This window comes from Notamacropus eugenii, chromosome 4 (assembly GCF_028372415.1).
Source record: "Notamacropus eugenii isolate mMacEug1 chromosome 4, mMacEug1.pri_v2, whole genome shotgun sequence".
In the NCBI taxonomy this organism is placed as follows: domain Eukaryota; kingdom Metazoa; phylum Chordata; class Mammalia; order Diprotodontia; family Macropodidae; genus Notamacropus; species Notamacropus eugenii.
The window spans coordinates 425971321-425988621 of record NC_092875.1 but is presented as its reverse complement, the minus strand read 5'-3'; the positions used below and the strand labels follow the sequence as shown (position 1 = coordinate 425988621).

Here is a 17301-nt window from a genome sequence, read left to right as displayed (position 1 = left end):
AATGACTTGAAAATATCTACAAGAAGAATCTCAAAGAAAAATTCAGCCTGGATACAAGCCCAACAAGAATTCTTAGATGAGTTAAAGGAATCAGAAATGATTTTAAAAAACAAATTCAGAACAGTAAAAGAAAGAATGGAAAAAGAGGTGAGAACTAGGGAAGAATGATAAAGAAAGAGAATTAAAGTTTGGAAAAAGAGGTATAAAATGTTGCTGAATAAAATAATTTAATAAAATAATTCTTTGAAAATTAGATTTGGTGGTGTAGAATTTAAGTACTCTACAAAAACTCAAGAAATAGTAAATCAAAGCCAAAATACCTAAAAATAGAGAAAAAAATGGAAATATCTCATAAGAAAACCACCTGAGCTGGAAAACAGATGAAGGAGAGATAATTTAGGAAGCACTGGGCTATCTGAAAGCCATAAACAACAACAACAAAGAACTTAAATATCATATTTCAATAAATCATAAAAGAAAATTGCCCACCTCTCATAAAACCAGAAAGTTGAAACTGAAAGAATCCACCAGTCACTTCCTGAAATAAATCCCCAAATAAAATCTCATAGGAAAATTATAACCAAAATCCAGAACTCTAAAGTTAAGGAAAAAATATTGAAAGCATCTAGAAAGAAAGAATTAAAATACAAAGAAGCCACAATCAGGATAAAACAAGATTTAACAACCACCAATGTAAAGAAGCAGAGGGCTTGGAACATAATATTCCATAAGGTAAAGGACCTAGGCTTATGACCAAGAATAACCTATCGAGAAAGAATTAAGATAATCCTCTGGGAAGGGAGGAGGGGAGGATTGTTAATGGAATAGAGGACTTCCAAGTGTTACTGATTAAAAATAAGAACTGAGTAAAAAAGTTGATATACAAATACAGGAGTCAAGAGAGACATAAAAACATTAACATGAGTGAAAAATAGTAAGAGACTAAATATGGTTAAACTGTTTCATCCTTATATTGTGACATGATTCATGTAATCCCTCAAAACTTTATTGTTACCAGGGATCATAAAGGAAATTAATTAGCTAGAGAGCCTGAAAATGATTTGTGTTTGAAAGATCTCAAAAGAAGAATGGAACAGGTGGGGAAATTAATGCACTGGGAGAAGGTTAAAAAAAGAGGAAGAATGAGGAAAATTATCTGACAAAAATAGGGTGCAAAAGGAAGAGTTTATACATCAAGGAGAGAGCAGTGGGAGGAAGCAGATGACACTTGAAACTTACTTTTATCTGAACTGATTGAGAAAGGTAGAATAAGGGAAACATTAGTCAGGAGCAAAACAGAAGTGACAAGGGAATAAAAAAGGATTAGTATAAGAAAATAGGAGATAAGGAAATATCTAGCCAGCAATTATAACTGTGAATGCTAATGGGACAAACTCATCCATAATATGGAAAAGGGTAGCAGACTAGATTAGAAATCTGAATCAAATAATATGTATTTACAAGAAAAAAAGATACATGAAGAGTGAAAATAAGGGATTAGAGTATAATTCATTTTGCTTTGGTTGAAGAATAAATGACAGGGGTGGTAATCATGATCTCAGACAAAGCAAAAATATACTTAAAAGAGAAAAGGAGGGAAGTTAAATTTTGTTACAAGGCTCTATAGAAAGTGAATTAATATCATTACTACACATATATGTATATATTATATATATGTTTATATGTATATATACGTGTGTGTGCGTGCACGCACCTACCAAGTGGCATAGCACCTATATTCTTAAAGGAAAAGTTAAATAAGTTATGGGAAAAATAAATAGTAAAACTATAATAAAGAAGAACTTCTATTTACTGCTCAGATCTAGATAAATCAAACAAAACAAAAGCAAAAAATTAAGGACCTGAATCGAGTTTTAGAAAAGTTTGAAAAGATAGAATTCTGGAGAACACTGAGGGGCAATAGAAAGAAGAATACCTATTTATTCCCTGTGCAAAGTACAATAAAAAAAATTGACCATATACCAGGACATAAAAACATTACAAATTCAAAAAGTAGAAATACTAAATGTATCACAAAATATATTATGTAAGTGAATTAAGAAAATGAAAGAAGGAAGCTAAATTACCAATATAAAAATTTTTTAAAGTGAATTCATAACCAATAAAGAAAAATATAAGCAATTATTAAGAACTGTTTCATCTAAGCAAATGCCAATACAACAAGCAACCTAAATGAAATGCACAAATATTTATAAAAATATAAGTGGCCCAATTAACGGAATAGGGAATAAAATATTTAAATAACTTTATATTAGAAAAAAGAAATCTGAGAACACATAAATGAACTCCCAAAGAAAAATGCTCCAAGACAAGATGGCTCAACCAGTGAATTCTACAAAACATTTAAAGAACAATTGATTCCAATACTATATTAAGAGTTTGAAAAAATAGTAAAGAAGGGATACTATCAAGTTTATTTTATGACACAATATGGTTCTTTTTTGTTTTTATTTATTTATTTTTAGTTTTCAATATTTATTTACATAAAATTTTGAGTTCCAAATTTTCCCTTCATCTCTCCCCTTCACCATTCCAAAAGGCTGTGCATTTTGATTATCCTTTACCCCAATCTATCCTCCCTTCTATCACACTCCTTCCTTCCCTTAGCCCCATCTTCTCTCTTTTCCTATAGAGCAAGACAGATTTCTATACCCCATTGCCTGTATTTCTTACTTTCTAGTTGCATGCAAAAATAATTCTCAACATTCGTTCCTAAAACTTTGAATTCCAACTTCTCTCCCTTTCTCCCTCCCAACCCATCCCCACTGAGAAGGCAAGCAGTTTAATATAGGCTATATATGCGTAATTTTGCTAAAGACTTCCATAATAGTCATGTTGTGAAAGACTACCTGTATTTCCCTCCACCCTATCCTGCCCCGCCATGTATTCTATTCTCTCTTTTGACCTTATCCCTCCCCAAAAGTATATACTTCTTATGATCCCCCTCCTCTCATTGGCCCTCCCTTCTATCACCCACCCCCCATACCTCACTTATCCCATTCTCCCCTACTTTCCTGTAATGTAAGTAGATTTTCATACCAAATTGAGTGTGCATGTTATTCCTTCCTTAAGCCAAATGTGATGAGAGTAAACTTTGCTTTTTCCCTCTCACTTTCCCTTTTCCCCCTCCATTGAAAAAGTTTTTTCTTGCCTTTTTTATGAGATAATTTGCCCCATTCCATTTCTCCCTTTCTCTTCCCAATATATTCCTCTCACTCCTTAATTTTATTTATTTAGATATCATCCCTTCATATTCAACTCACCCTGTGCCCTCTCTCAATATATATGTGTATAATCCCTCCAACTACCCAAATACCGAGAAAAGTTTCAAGAATTACAAATGTTATCTTTCCATGTAGGAATGTAAACAGTTCAACTTTAGTAAGTCCCTTATGATTTCTCTTTCCTCTTTAACTTTTCATGCTTCTTTTGATTCTTGTGTTTCAAAGTCAAATTTTCTATGCAGCTCTGATCTTTTCATCAAGAATGTTTGAAATCCCTCCATTTCATTGAATGTCCATTTTTTTCCCCGCTGAAATATTCATTACTCAGTTTTGCTGGGTAGGTGATTCTTGGTTTTAGTCCTAGTCCCTTTGACTTCTGGAACATCATAGTCCAAGCCTTTCAATCCCTTAATGTAGAAGCTGCTAGATCTTTTTTTATCCTTATTGCATTTCCCCAATACTCAAATTGTTTCTTTCTGGATGCTTGCAATATTTTCTCCTTGACCTAGGAACTCTGGAATTTGTCTACAACCTTCCTAGGAGTTTTCTTTTCGAATATCTTTCAGGAGGTGATCAGTGGATTCTTTTAATATTTATTTTACCCTCTGATTCCAGAATATCAGGGCAATTTTCCTTGATAATTTCATGAAAGATGATGTCTAGGCTCTTTTCTTGATCATGGCTTTCAGGTAGTGCCATAATTTTTGAATTGTCACTCCTGGATCTATTTTCCAGGTCAGTTGTTTTTCCAATGAGATATTTTATATTATCTTGTGTTTTTTCATTCTTTTCATTTTGTTTTGTAATTTCTTGGTTTCTCATAAACTCATTAGCTTCCATCTACTCCATCCTAATCTTTAAAGAACTATTTTCTTCAGTGAACTTTTGAATCTCCTTTTCCATTTGACTAATTCTAAATTTTAAAGCATTCTTCTCCTCATTGTTTTTTTGGATCTCTTTTGCCATTTGAGTTAGTCCATTTTTAAAGGTGTTAACTTCTTCAGCATCTTTTGGGGTCTCCTTTAGCAAGCTGTTGACTTGCTTTTCATGATTTTCTTACATCGCTCTCATTTCTCTTCCCAATTTTTTCTCTACCTATCTTACTCGATTTTCAAAATCCTTTTTGAGCTCTTCCATGGCCTGAAACCATTGCATATTTATTTTGGAGATTTTGGATGCAGAAGTCTTGAGTTTTCAGTCTTCCTTTGAAGCTATCTGTTGGTGTTTGTGAGTTAAAGAATCTGGGACCCGTAGGTACTACTGGTGGCATGGCACCTTGCAACCCACTCCAGTCCTGTCCTTGCTGTGGCATGGCCCACATTGGGCTGTGCTCTGCTCTGCATATGTGCTAGGCCCACAGTATGGTTTTGATACCTAAACTGGGTAGAGTCAAAGCAGGGGAAGAGAAGTATAAGCCAATTTCTCTAATGATATTGATGCAACAATTTTACACTCTCATCAGGTTGGATTTATGCCAGGAATATGTGGTTGGTTGAATATTAGGAAAAAAAGAAATTGAATTACTAAGCACAGACAAACAAGAAACAAAACTTTTGCTTATATGACAATTCATTTAATGAAGTCTAGCGAGTCAACTAAGGAACTAATAAAAGTAATTAATAACTTCTGCACAGTTACAGTATATGAAGTAAAGCCACACAGAACATTGGCATTTTTGTATATTACCAAAAAAAAAAATCTAGCAAGAAGAAATGGAAAAAGAAATTCCTTTTACAATAACTGTGGATAGTATAAAATACCTGGGGACAGGCACATATAAGACTTATATGAATACAATTGTAAAGCATCTTCACATAAATAAAGACAAATCTGAATAATTGGAGAAATATTAATTGCTCATGAAAAGGCTGAGCCAATGTTATAAAAATGACAATGTTAAATAAATTAAATTACTCATTCAGTTCTGTATCAAACAAATTGCCAAGGAATTACTTTATGGAGCTAGAAAAAAATCATAAGAAAATTCATGTAGAGGAATAAAAAGTCAAGAATATCAAGGAAATCATTTTTAAAATTGAAATGAAAGGGCATTAGCAATATGAGATATTAAAGTATACTACAAAGGTATAATCACCAAACTAATTAACATTGAATAAGAAAGAGAGTTTGATCATTGGAACACATTTGGTGCACAATACTCAAAAGCAAATATACACAATAATCTAACGTTTGGCAAATGCAGAGGTCCCAGTTATTGGGGCAAGAACACATTATTTAACAAAAACTGTTGGAAAAATTGGAAAGTAGTCTGGAAGAAACTAGGCATAGACCACTATCTTGTAGTGTATGCCAAGATAAGTTAAAAATGGTTACTTGATTTAAATGTAAGGAGTGATATTAAAAATCTTTTTGCTATGTCTACTATTTTTTTCTACTATATCTAATTGTCTTCTTTCTTTCCCTATTATCTACTTTTTTAAAAAAAATTAGAAGTCAGCAATGTGGATAGACGGCTGGATTTGAATTGTGGATGATGTAGGTTTGAATCCTTCTTTAGACACTTATTAGTTGTATAACCATGGGCAAGTTACAACCTCTCAGAAGGTTATTTTTCAATAAAATAGGGATAATAACACTACCTTCCTCACAGCGTTGTTGGGAGGATCAAATAGGATAATGTATGGAAAATACTCTGAAGACTTAAAATGCCATATAAATGTGAGCCATTTTCTGGTTAATAATGACTCTGTACTACTCTCACACTATATTCCAGGATCAAAAGATATAAACTCCCAAATTACAAGGCAGAACACACTGTTTATATCCTATAAGTAGTACAGAGATCATAACTTTTGTTTGCAGATTCTGATCAAAGTGTCTCCCTCAAGTAAGCAGAACATCCCATTCAATTCAGTTTTTCAGATCAACTGTGGCCCCCAAAAAGAGTGAGCCTCCAAATTAGACCTTCAGAAATGATGCTCCTTCCTCTCATCATGGAACTGACCTGATCAGCTTTGAGATTCTGTCCTGTGGCCAAGCTGCCCTGATTGGGAGGGGACCAATGAAAACTCTTACCAATTTTATCTATGACCCAGACTATGCTTTATATACCATCTAGCCACTCAGCAAGATACCAGGGCCTTTCCATTGTTGGCATCTTGCCATCTGATTTATAGTGGCATGCATATTCTCTCTCTCACATCTCTATTTTCTACCTTGTGCTCTTAAGACTATAATCAAACCAGTGCTAATACTGTTCCTGGGAAGAGCATGGTCATCTGTGGCACTATGGAATCACTCACAGTCTTTGTGATCATCTAGGCCAGGGTTATTAACTTGAGGTGTCTGAACTTCAAAAAAGAATGACACCTTGATAGCTATATTTCTTTACTAATCATGTATTTTATTTTATGCATTTAAGAACATTGTTCTGGAAAGAGGTTCATAGACTTCATTAGACTGCTAAAAGTGTCCATGACACAAAAAATTTTAAGAGCACTGGTTCAGATAAAAACTGCCTTGCATTTGTATCCCCCATTAGAATGTAAGCTCCTAGAGAACAGGAACTGTCTTTTTACATTTGTAGCCCCTGTACCTAACAAAGAAAGCACAGGTCTGGCTCATGGTAGATTCTTAATTGTGTTGGTTGATTAATTAATTGATATGAGTAAAACACTGCCAGATGCTGGGGATACAAAAGGAAAATTAAAATGACTTTGCCCTCAAGGGGTTAGCATTTTATAGTGGGGTGTAACATTAATCCAAATTAGTAAATACAAGTAAAAATAAACTGAAAAGTAACTCTATATGGAAGGGGGACACAGAGAGACAGAGTGACAGAGAAAGACACACAGAAGAGAAGGAGAAAGAGAGACAGAGACATAGAGAGAGAGACAGAGACAGATAGAGAGATAGGGAAATAGAGAGAGACAGGGGGAGAGAGTCAGAGAGAGACAGAGGCAGAGAAAGAGAGATAAGGAGAGAAAGGAAGAGAGAGACAAAGAGTGAAAGGGCCCAGAACCAGATATCCATGCTACTGGAATAGGATATGGATAGTGATCCAGCAATAGAGACAGAGGAAAGGTCAGAGAGGTTGAAGAGGAACCAGGAGGGAACAGTATTATGAAAGCTAAAGATAGAGTGAAGGAAGAGATGGTTAATGGTGTCATAAACTTCAAAGTTTAATAATTTGGCAGAGAGAAGTCTAAGCTTCCGATAGGAGGTGATACTTTAGCTTAGCCTTGAGAAAAGGGAAAAATTTCAAGAGAAAGAGATGCTGTCCAGGCATGGGGGTGGAGGTGGGTGGAAGGATGAGTTTTATGAAAGGACAAAGATGGAGTTAGATTGTCAAACTGGAGAACTAGTTAGCAGCCTAGTTTGGTTGAAATGTAGAGTATATAAAAGAGAAGAGTATAAAGTAAGACTAGCAAAGTAGGTTGACACTAGAAATATTGAAGAGTGTTTTAAATGCCAGATTTAGAAGTTTCTATTTTATTCCATATGCAGTGGAGAGTCATGAAAAGGTTTTGAGTAGGGAAGTGACATGGTCAGAATATGCCTTGGGAAGTTCATTTGGTGACTGTATGGAGGATAGATTGAGGAGGGGAGACTGGAAGAAGCCAGATAAATCTTTTTTTTTTTTAATTTATTTAACTTTTAACATTCATTTTCACAAAATTTTGGGTTACAAATTTTCTCCCCTTTTATCCCCTCCTTCCCCCCAAACCCAAGCATTCTAATTGCCCCTGTGACCAATCTGCTCTCTCCTCTATCATCCCTCTCTGCCCTTGTCTCCGTCTTCTCTTTTGTCCTGTAGGGCCAGGTAGCTTTCTATACCCCTTTACCTGTATTTCTTATTTCCTAGTGGTAAGAACATTACAGTTGATCCTAACACTTTGAGTTCCAACTGCTTTACCTCCCTCCCTCTCCACCCCTTCCCTTTGGAAGGCAAGCAATTCAATATAGGCCAAATCTGTGTAGTTTTGCAAATGACTTCCATAATAGTTGTGTTGTATAGGACTAACTATATTTTCCTCCATCCTATCCTGTCCCCCATTACTTCTATTCTCTTTTGATCCTATCCCTCCCCATGAGTGTAGACCTCGAATTGCATTCTCCTCCCCATGCCCTCCCTTCTATCATCCCCCCCACCCTGCTTGTCCCCTTGTCCCCCACTTTCCTGTATTATGAGATAGGTTTTCCTACCAAAATGAGTGCACATTTTATTCTTTCCTTTAGTGGAATGTGATGAGAGTAGACTTCATGTTTTTCTCTCACCTCCCCTCTTTATCCCTCTACTAATGAGTCTTTTGCTTGCCTCTTTTATGAGAGATAATTTGCCCCATTCAATTTCTTCCTTTCTCCTCCCAATATATTTCTCTCTCACTGCTTGATTTCATTTTTTTTTAAGATATGATCCCATCCTGTTCAATTCACTCTGTGCACTCTGTCTCTATGTATGTGTGCGTGTGTGCATGTGTGTGTGTGTACTCCCACCCAGTACCCAGATACTGAAATGTTTCAAGAGTTACAAATATTGTCTTTCCATGTAGGAATGTAAACAGTTCAACTTTAGTAAGTCCCTTATGACTTCTCTTTGCTGTTCACCTTCTCATGGTTCTCTTCATTCTTGTGTTTGAAAGTCAAATTTTCTTTTCAGCTCTGGTCTTTTCATCAAGAATGCTTGAAAATCCTCTATTTCATTGAAAGACCATTTTTTCCCCTGAAGTATTATACTCAGTTTTGCTGGGTAGGTGATTCTTGGTTTTAGTCCTAGTTCCTTTGACTTCTGGAATATCCTATTCCATGCCCTTCGATCCCTTAATGTAGAGGCTGCTAGATCTTGTGTTATCCTGATTGTATTTCCACAATACTTGAATTGTTTCTTTCTAGCTGCTTGCAATATTTTCTCCTTGACCTGAGAACTCTGGAATTTGGCCACAATGTTCCTAGGAGTTTCTCTTTTTGGATCTCTTTCATGCGGTGTTCTGTGGATTCCTTGAATATTTATTTTGCCCTTTGGTTCTAGAATCTCAGGGCAGTTTTCCTTGATAATTTCATGGAAGATGATGTCTAGGCTCTTCTTTTGATCATGGCTTTCAGGTAGTCCCAAAATTTTTAAATTGTCTCTCCTGAATCTATTTTCCAGGTCAGTTGTTTTTCCAATGAGATATTTCACATTATCTTCCATTTTTCCACTCTTTTGGTTTTGTATTGTGATATCATGCTTTCTCACAAAGTCCTTAGCCTCCATTTGTGCCATTCTAGTTTTGAAAGAACTATTTTCTTCAGTGAGCTTTTGAATCTCCTTTTCCATTTGGCTAATTCTGCTTTTGAAAGCATTCTTCTCCTCATTGGCTTTTTGAACCTCTTTTGCCAATTGAGTTAGGCTAGTTTTCAAGGTGTTAATTTCTTCAACATTTTTTTGGGTCTCCTTTAGCAGGAAGCTGATCTGCTTTTCATGCTTTTCTTTCATCTCTCTCATTTCTCTTCCCAGTTTTTCCTCCACCTCTCTAACTTGATTTTCAAAATTCTTTTTGAGCTCTTCCATGGCCTGAGCCCATTGGGTGGGCTGGGACACAGAAGCCTTGATTTCTGTGTCTTTGCCTGATGGTAAGCATTGTTCTTCCTCATCAGAAAGGAAGGGAGGAAATGTCTGTTCTCCAAGAAAGTAGCCTTCAATAGTCTTATTTCTTTTCCCTTTTCTGGGCATTTTCCCAGCCAGTGACTTGACCTCTGAATATTCTCCTCACACCCACCTCACCTCCTGATCCTCCCAGCCAGCGTTTGGGGACTGAGATTCAAATGCTGCTTCCAGCCTTAGGGCTTTGGGCGGGAGCAGGGCTGCTATTCAGTGTGAGAATTAAGTTCAGGTGCTGAGGTCGGGGCAGGGCCACCTCTCAGGCTCAGTTCCCTCAGGGGGTTTATGCACAGACCTTCCACAATGGATCCAGGCTCCCGCCTGCTTGGGGAGCCCAGGCCTGCAGCCGCCTCTCAGCTTCTACCTCCCGGGGGGGACCCGAATCATGGGGGCACCCCACTCCCCTCTCGACCCGCCAAAGAGACTCTCTCACCAACCGCCATCACCTGTGGGCGGAAGGACTTGTGCGGCCGCTGGAGATCCCGTCCCTGAAGCCTGCTCGGGTCTGTTTCTCTTGGTGCCATCCAGATCAATCTTAGAGCAGGGTAAGTTAGAGCTCTACACTCTAATTATGATTGACTGGAGGGTTGAATGGAGAAATGGGAACAGAAGCAAGAGCTATTATGGAGGTAGAATTGACAAGTCTTAGGAATTTCTTGACTATTCAGTATGAGGAAAAACAGTGTAGGGAAAGATTCCAGCTTTATGAACTGAGTGTCTGAGATGATGGGGATACCCTGAGCAGAAACAGTTACATTTAGAAGAGGGAAAGGTTTGTTGAATATGATAAGAAAGTCTATTTTTAACATATTAGGTAAAAGATGCCTATGGATGAGAAGGATGACAGGAAGAAACATTTAAAAGACATATAGGGATATTCAGGTAAGGAATTAGGGTTAGAGACACAGATTTTAGAGTCATTTAACAACAGACAAAACTTGAACCTAGGGGAACAGATGAGATCACCGAAGAAGAGAGTGAAAAAAATTTACACATATACATAGATACATAGAAATAAATATGAATATTGAGTCTCTATATATTTATCTGTCTGTCTGTCTATCTATCTATCTATCTATCTATCTATCTATCTATCTATCTATCATTTATCTATCTATCTATCATAAAAATGTTTCAGAAATACCCTGTTTTCCAGAGCTAAAGTCCAGCAAGTGGGCTGTGTCCTGAGCTTGGTGTAACAACAATCCCTTATGCTCTGAATAATCTTACCCTCTGACAAAGTGTATTGCATCAGGTATTTACTCCCTGTATTTTTCAGGGACCTGAGAATCAACATCCATCATGTCTCTGACATGCTCACAATCTCTTCTTCCTTGTACTATGCTTCTGTTCCCATCACAGAGTACCTCACAGAGTAATCACAACTCCCAAGACCTGGGCCAATACTGTTCCCACAGGACCCATGGGAATAGTGAGTCAAGATCTAAAATGTTTATGTCCCAGTCCAGCTCAATATGTGTATAAACACTATCTGTACCCCAGCATGTTAAGCCCTCCTACTCAGGGGGATTTCCACTTGCAAATGTTTTCCTCACTCTGAAACTAATTAAACCCCTACTAGATTCCTGATATACCTATCTTTGGCTTCCTCTGTTTCAACTCCAGTCATTTCCAGATTAGAGACAGATCCAGTCTTGACTGCATTCAGAATTGTGTTGACATTAATTGGTGATGGAAGTCTTAAGGGATGGATGTGAAGCCTTGAGCTCTCCTGTCCTGGATGGACAAAGTGTCACTGGAGTTTCTTCAAAATGTGCCCCTTCTTCTCCCTTCATCTTGAAATTTCATTGCTCTTGATCCTGCTCCATTATCGGTTCACCCTTGATTGCTCTCACATTTCTTTGTGAGAAAAAACTCCAGGGCTCCCCTTTTCTGACCCGGTTTGTTCTGGATCACTCTGACAGGGATACTTCCCCACCCTATCCCTCTTTTTTTGCATGCATCTGGTAACTTTGAATCTACAAAAGCCTCTGGTCTATTTCATTGCTTATGCTTCTGGTTTGTGTGCCTTTGGAACTGGTCAAAATTTGTATTTTTTCTAGGGCAATGAAGGTAACTAGCTTGAAAGAAAGCCCAGACTGAAGAAAGTGAAGGAAAAAAATAGGTAAATGGTATGGTAACCACACTTTAATTTCCCACTTTGTATTTGTAACCCTACTCCCTTCTCATCCAGTTGGAAAAACTTTCTCACTGACCTTTGAAGCTGTTTTCTGCATTTTTGGGTAGAAGGATCTGAGAACCACTGCTGCTGCTGGGGATTCTGTCCCTGAGGCCTGTTCCTGTCTTGTTCCTGCCAGAGTCTCATGGCCAAGGCTGGGCTGGTCTCTGAGACTGCCTTCCCTTCTGTGTCCCTATGACAGATCTTTCCTGCCAACCTTTCAGGCTACCTTGGCCTGGAAATCTCTTTCACTCTGTCATTTTGTGGCTTGTGCTGCTCTAGAATTTGTTTAAAGTTTTGGTTTTTTTTTTTACAGGTATTTTATGGGCTGTGGAGGAAGAGCTAGAATATGTGCATCTTTCTACTTCACCATCTTGGCTCCACCCCTCGAGTTAGCCTGCTTTTAAACGTGTTATTTTCTTCATCATGTTTTGGGGTCTCCTTTAACAAGCTGTTGACTCGCTTTTCATGATTTTCTTGCATCACTCTCATTTCTCTTCCCAATTTTTCCTCCACTTCTCTTACTTGCTTTTCAAAATCCTTTTGGAGTTCTTCCATGGCCTGATACCATTTCATATTTATTTTGGAGGTTTTGGATGCAGAAGCCTTGAATTTTGGGTCTTCTTCTGATGGTATGCATTGTTCTTCCTCATCTGAAAGGATGGAAGAAAATGCCTGTTCACCAAGAAAGTAACCTATAGTCTTATTTTTTTCCCTTTTTGGCCATTTTTCCAGCCAGTTACTTGACTTCTGAGTCCTTTGTCTAGAGCAGGGTATAATCTGGGGACCTGTAAGTCCTCAATTCCTTCAAATTGGCACAATCAAGGGAGAAGAGCTTACTGCTCTCCTGGCCTGTGCTCTGGTCTAGGAGCAACCACAAAACACTTTTTTCTGCCCAGGATCTGTGAGTAGAATTTCCTTTCCAGAGCTTCTATCAGCTCCACCAGGCCAAGCAAAGCTTCTCTTCACCACAGAGCTTCCAGTCAGGACTGAGATCCAGATCAGCTGTGTGATTCCTCCAGGTGCTTTAGGCTGATGACTCCTAAAATGGACGCTGTGCTGCAGTGACTGCTGCCATTCTGGGGCCACCACAGCCAGACCACATTCCCTTCTCATGCAGGTGAAGGAGTTTTTTCACTGTCCTTTGAAGCTACCTTTGACATTTGTGGGTTAAGGGATCTGGGGACTGCAGCTACTGCCAGGGATTCCACATGCCCTGAGGCCTGCTTTGGTCCTGTCCCTGCCGTGTGAGCAGCCAAGGCTGGACTGCACTCTGCTACATGTCTGGTGCAATAGACCTTTCCTGTTAACCTTCCAGACTGCCTTATGCTTGAAATCTCTTTCACTCTGTCACTTTGTGGCTTCTGCTGCTCTAGAATTTGTTTAGAGTCATTTTATACAGGTATTTTATGGGTTATTTGGGGGAGTTTCTACAGGTCAGTCCTTCTACTCTGCCATCTTCACTCCACCCCCAAGACCTTGGTTGTTGTCCTTCGTTCTTGAAGAGGGTCAAAATGACATCACCACGGTAAAGTGAAATTTTAGTGTGTCTGACTGTGGCTGATCAGACCAATTTGAGCTTGGAATGCTCTACCACAGGTTGGGCACCGAGCATCTGCATGAATATTTGGGGTGGATACTCCAAATTTGCACATCCTACATTTACTTTGTGCTGTCTCAATTCTACTTTGTTCATAGAGCACAGCACCCTTTCTGATGTGGGCACCCATGTGGAGTGGTCCTGTGTCAGTGTTTCCCATATTGCACAGTCAAACCCAAAGCTCTTGAGAGAGATCTTGAGAGTGTCCTTGTATCGCTTCTTTTGACCACCATACTATTGTCTGGCCCAAGTGAGTTCTCCATAAAATAGTCTTTTTTGCTAGCATTTGAACAATATGGCCAGCCCATGGGAATTGTGCTGTCTGAAGCACAGTTTGAATGCTTGGCAGTTCAGCTCAAGCAAGGACTTCAGAGTCTGGTACCTTATCATGCCAGGGGATCCTCAGAATCTTCCTAAGATAGTTCAAATGGAAGCAATTCAGTTTCCTGGCATGGTGCTGGTAGACTGTCCATGTTTCACAAGCATACAATGGCTCTATAGACCTTTAGTTTGGTAGTCAGTGTAATACCTCTTCTCTCCCAATTTTTCTTCAGAGCCTCCCAAACACTGAGCTAGCTCTGGAAATGCATGCATCAACCTGATTGTCAATGTATATATTCCTGGAAAGTACACTATCAAGGTCAATGAACTTATCCACAAAATTCAAAACTTTTTCATTTGTTGTAGCCAATGGCTCCACGTATGGATGGCATAGTGGTGGCTGATGGAGCATCTGTGTTTCCTTGGTGTTAATTATTAGGCCAAAATTAGCATAGGCAGCAGAGAATTGATCCATACTTTGCTGCATCTCAGCTTCAGAGACTGCACTTAGTGCACGATCATCTGCAAACAGAAAATCATGCACCAACACTCCCTCCACTTTGGTCTTGGCTTGTAGTTTTTTCAAATTGAAGAACTTACCATCAGTAAGATAGTTGACCTTAATGCCGCGTTCATCCTCCTTGAAAGCATTTGATAGCATGGCTGAAAACATCATGCAGAAAAGCATGGGAGCAAGCACACAGCCCTGTTTCACTCCATTGATGACCAGAAAGGCACAAGAGCATTGTCCACTATCCAGAACCTGGGCAAGCAAAAAGATAATGCTAGAGAATTGTGTGGAAGCTCTCTACCTCCACATCCTGCCCACTGTGTTCTAGCAGCTGCAACTTGCCCCAGCCCTAGGACCACCTACAGCTGTGGTGGGGGCAGGGTGGTCAGACCCCAAGACCAGCATTCATTTTGTCCTGCCACCAGGAACTACCACCAATGGAAAGGTCCTGGTACCTGCTGCCCCACTCCCTAGGTAGTACCCTCTGCTGCACCCCACCAGAGCCTAGTCAGTCAGTGTAACCAGGACAGAGCCAACCTGTGGCAGGTCCCACCCAGCTACTGCCTAGGAGAGAAGTACCTACCATGGCAGTACAAAGTGGGGGAGCCAGCCAGCTTTTGCCCTTGGTAAGCCTACCCTTCTCTGTCTCAGCTGTAGAAACTGTATATTCTTAGGCAAATCATCTTATCTGTGTTTGTCCCAGTTTCCTGATTTGTAAAGAGAAAAATAATAATGGTTGTCGTTGTGAAATCAAAATGATATAATGGTTGGAAAGTGCTTGACACAGTGACTGTCATATGCTAAGCACTACAGTATTTTTTTTTCTCTAATTTAATGTAACTGTTCCATACCTGATAACTTAAAGTGGTTTTAAAATGCCAAAGCTAATAAGATCTATGATTTTTATATATGATAATATGGAAATGCAATAAATACCACCTAAAGTTTATTGTTTTGTTAAATTATATTGTAATTCTAAATTTGAGAAACTATTGTAATAGAAGTGCTGTTAGACAAAATAATTGTTAATCTGGATGTTGTAACACATGAATGGTACTTTTAAAAAGAAATGATGAAAATGTTAAATATATAATGAGGTATATTTAGTTATAAAACAGGTTATAATAGTAATACTACTGATAATGATAATAATATTTACTATAATTCCAGGTTTTCAATTGAAAATCTGCATTATTATGAAAGTATATAAGGTGGTTGAAAGGTGTAACTTTAACATATTAATGATGAGTCAGCTATTAAATATTTGCTGTATGTCTGGAGCCCTAGAATATGGGTAGCTTTAATTTGTAAGTGAAGGGTTAATGAAATTTTAGCTGTTTAGGAATCATCAGGAAAAATATTCAAACTCTAAGTTTAGATTAGTGAAATTTTGCTATTTAAGGTAAAGATTTCTGGGACTGTAACTTATTGTTTTGAGCTTTGATTAACAGGATAGTTGTCTGAATTGTCATGAAGTCAATAGTAAAAAATGACATGCGTGGTAGTCTCAGGACTGCTAAGGTAAATATCTGTGCCTGCCTGAGAAGGGTTGTGGGTATGGCTTAGAATATGGCATAGGTAAGATCCTCCTGACTCAATTTTCCCATCAGTTCCTTGCTGAAAAGGACAAGTCCCCACCTGGTTAATCCTAAGCCTTGCCTTTAACACTGTGTGACTACATGATTGACTGTCAGATATAATTCATGCCTGGAATCAAACAGAGCTAAGGTAGCTTATCTTCCTGTTATGATATAACCATGTCCCTCTTTTTGGCAAATTTATAGCAAATTTCTATAATCAAGAAGTTTTGTAAGTAGCACACTAAATCTACTAAGTAATAGATTGATACTGGGACATCTCCAAGTTTTAATAGGATGCAAGCATGAATGTCTTATAATTTAAGGTATATTTGCCATGAAATTATAATATAGGGATTATATCTTCCAAAGGAAGAAATGATTAGACAAAACAGTAAGGCAAAGATGTAATGTTAAAGTTTTCTAATTAAATGGAATGGTAAATTTTGAGAAAGCAACAGAATTAGATAATTTTCTTTTTTCCTTAATATTTAAATGTATTTATTTTAGCTTTGAATATTCATTTCCACAAGATTTTGAGTTCCAAATTTTCTACCCATCTTTTCCTTCCCCCACCGCAAGATGGCATGCATTCTGAATATCCCTTCCCCCAGTCTGCCCTCCCTTTTATCATCCCCCCCTTATCCCCTTTCTTTCACTTTCTTGAAGAGCAAAATAGATTTCTATACCCCATTGCCTGTATGCCTTATTTCCCAGCTGCATGTAAAAACAATTTTTAACATTTGTTTTTAAAACTTTGAGTTCCAAATTCTCTCCCTTCTTCCCTCCCCACCCACTACTGAGAAGGCAAGCAACAATTCATTATAGGTTACACATGTATAGTTATGCAAAACACTTCCATAATACTCATGTTATGAAAGACTATATTTTCCTCCATCCTATCCCACCCCTCAATTATTCTACATTCTCCTTTGACCCTGTCCCTTCTCAAAAGTGTTTGCTTCTGATCACTCCCTCCCTCAATCTATCCTCCCTTCTTATCCCCCTCCCTCTTATCCCTTTTCCCCTACTTTCCTGTAGGATAAGATACTCAATTGAGTGAAAATATTATTCCCTCCTTAAGCCAAATCTGATGAGAGTAAAATTCACTCATTCCTTCTCACCTCCCCCTCTTTCCCTCCATTGTGAAATCTTTGTCTTGCCTTTTTTATGTAAGATAATTTAAGCCATTCTATTTCTCCCTTTCTCGTTCTCTCAATATATTCCCGTCACTCCTTAACTTTATTTTTCAGACATCATCCCTTCA

General features: G+C 38.1%; 1 long non-coding RNA gene across 1 annotated transcript in view; it reads left to right on the top strand.

Annotated features, from left to right (window-relative positions):
* LOC140501841 (uncharacterized) overlaps window positions 1-17301 on the top strand; it is a 95664-nt gene that overhangs the window by 44125 nt on the left and 34238 nt on the right. The gene's annotated exons all lie outside the window — the stretch shown is intronic.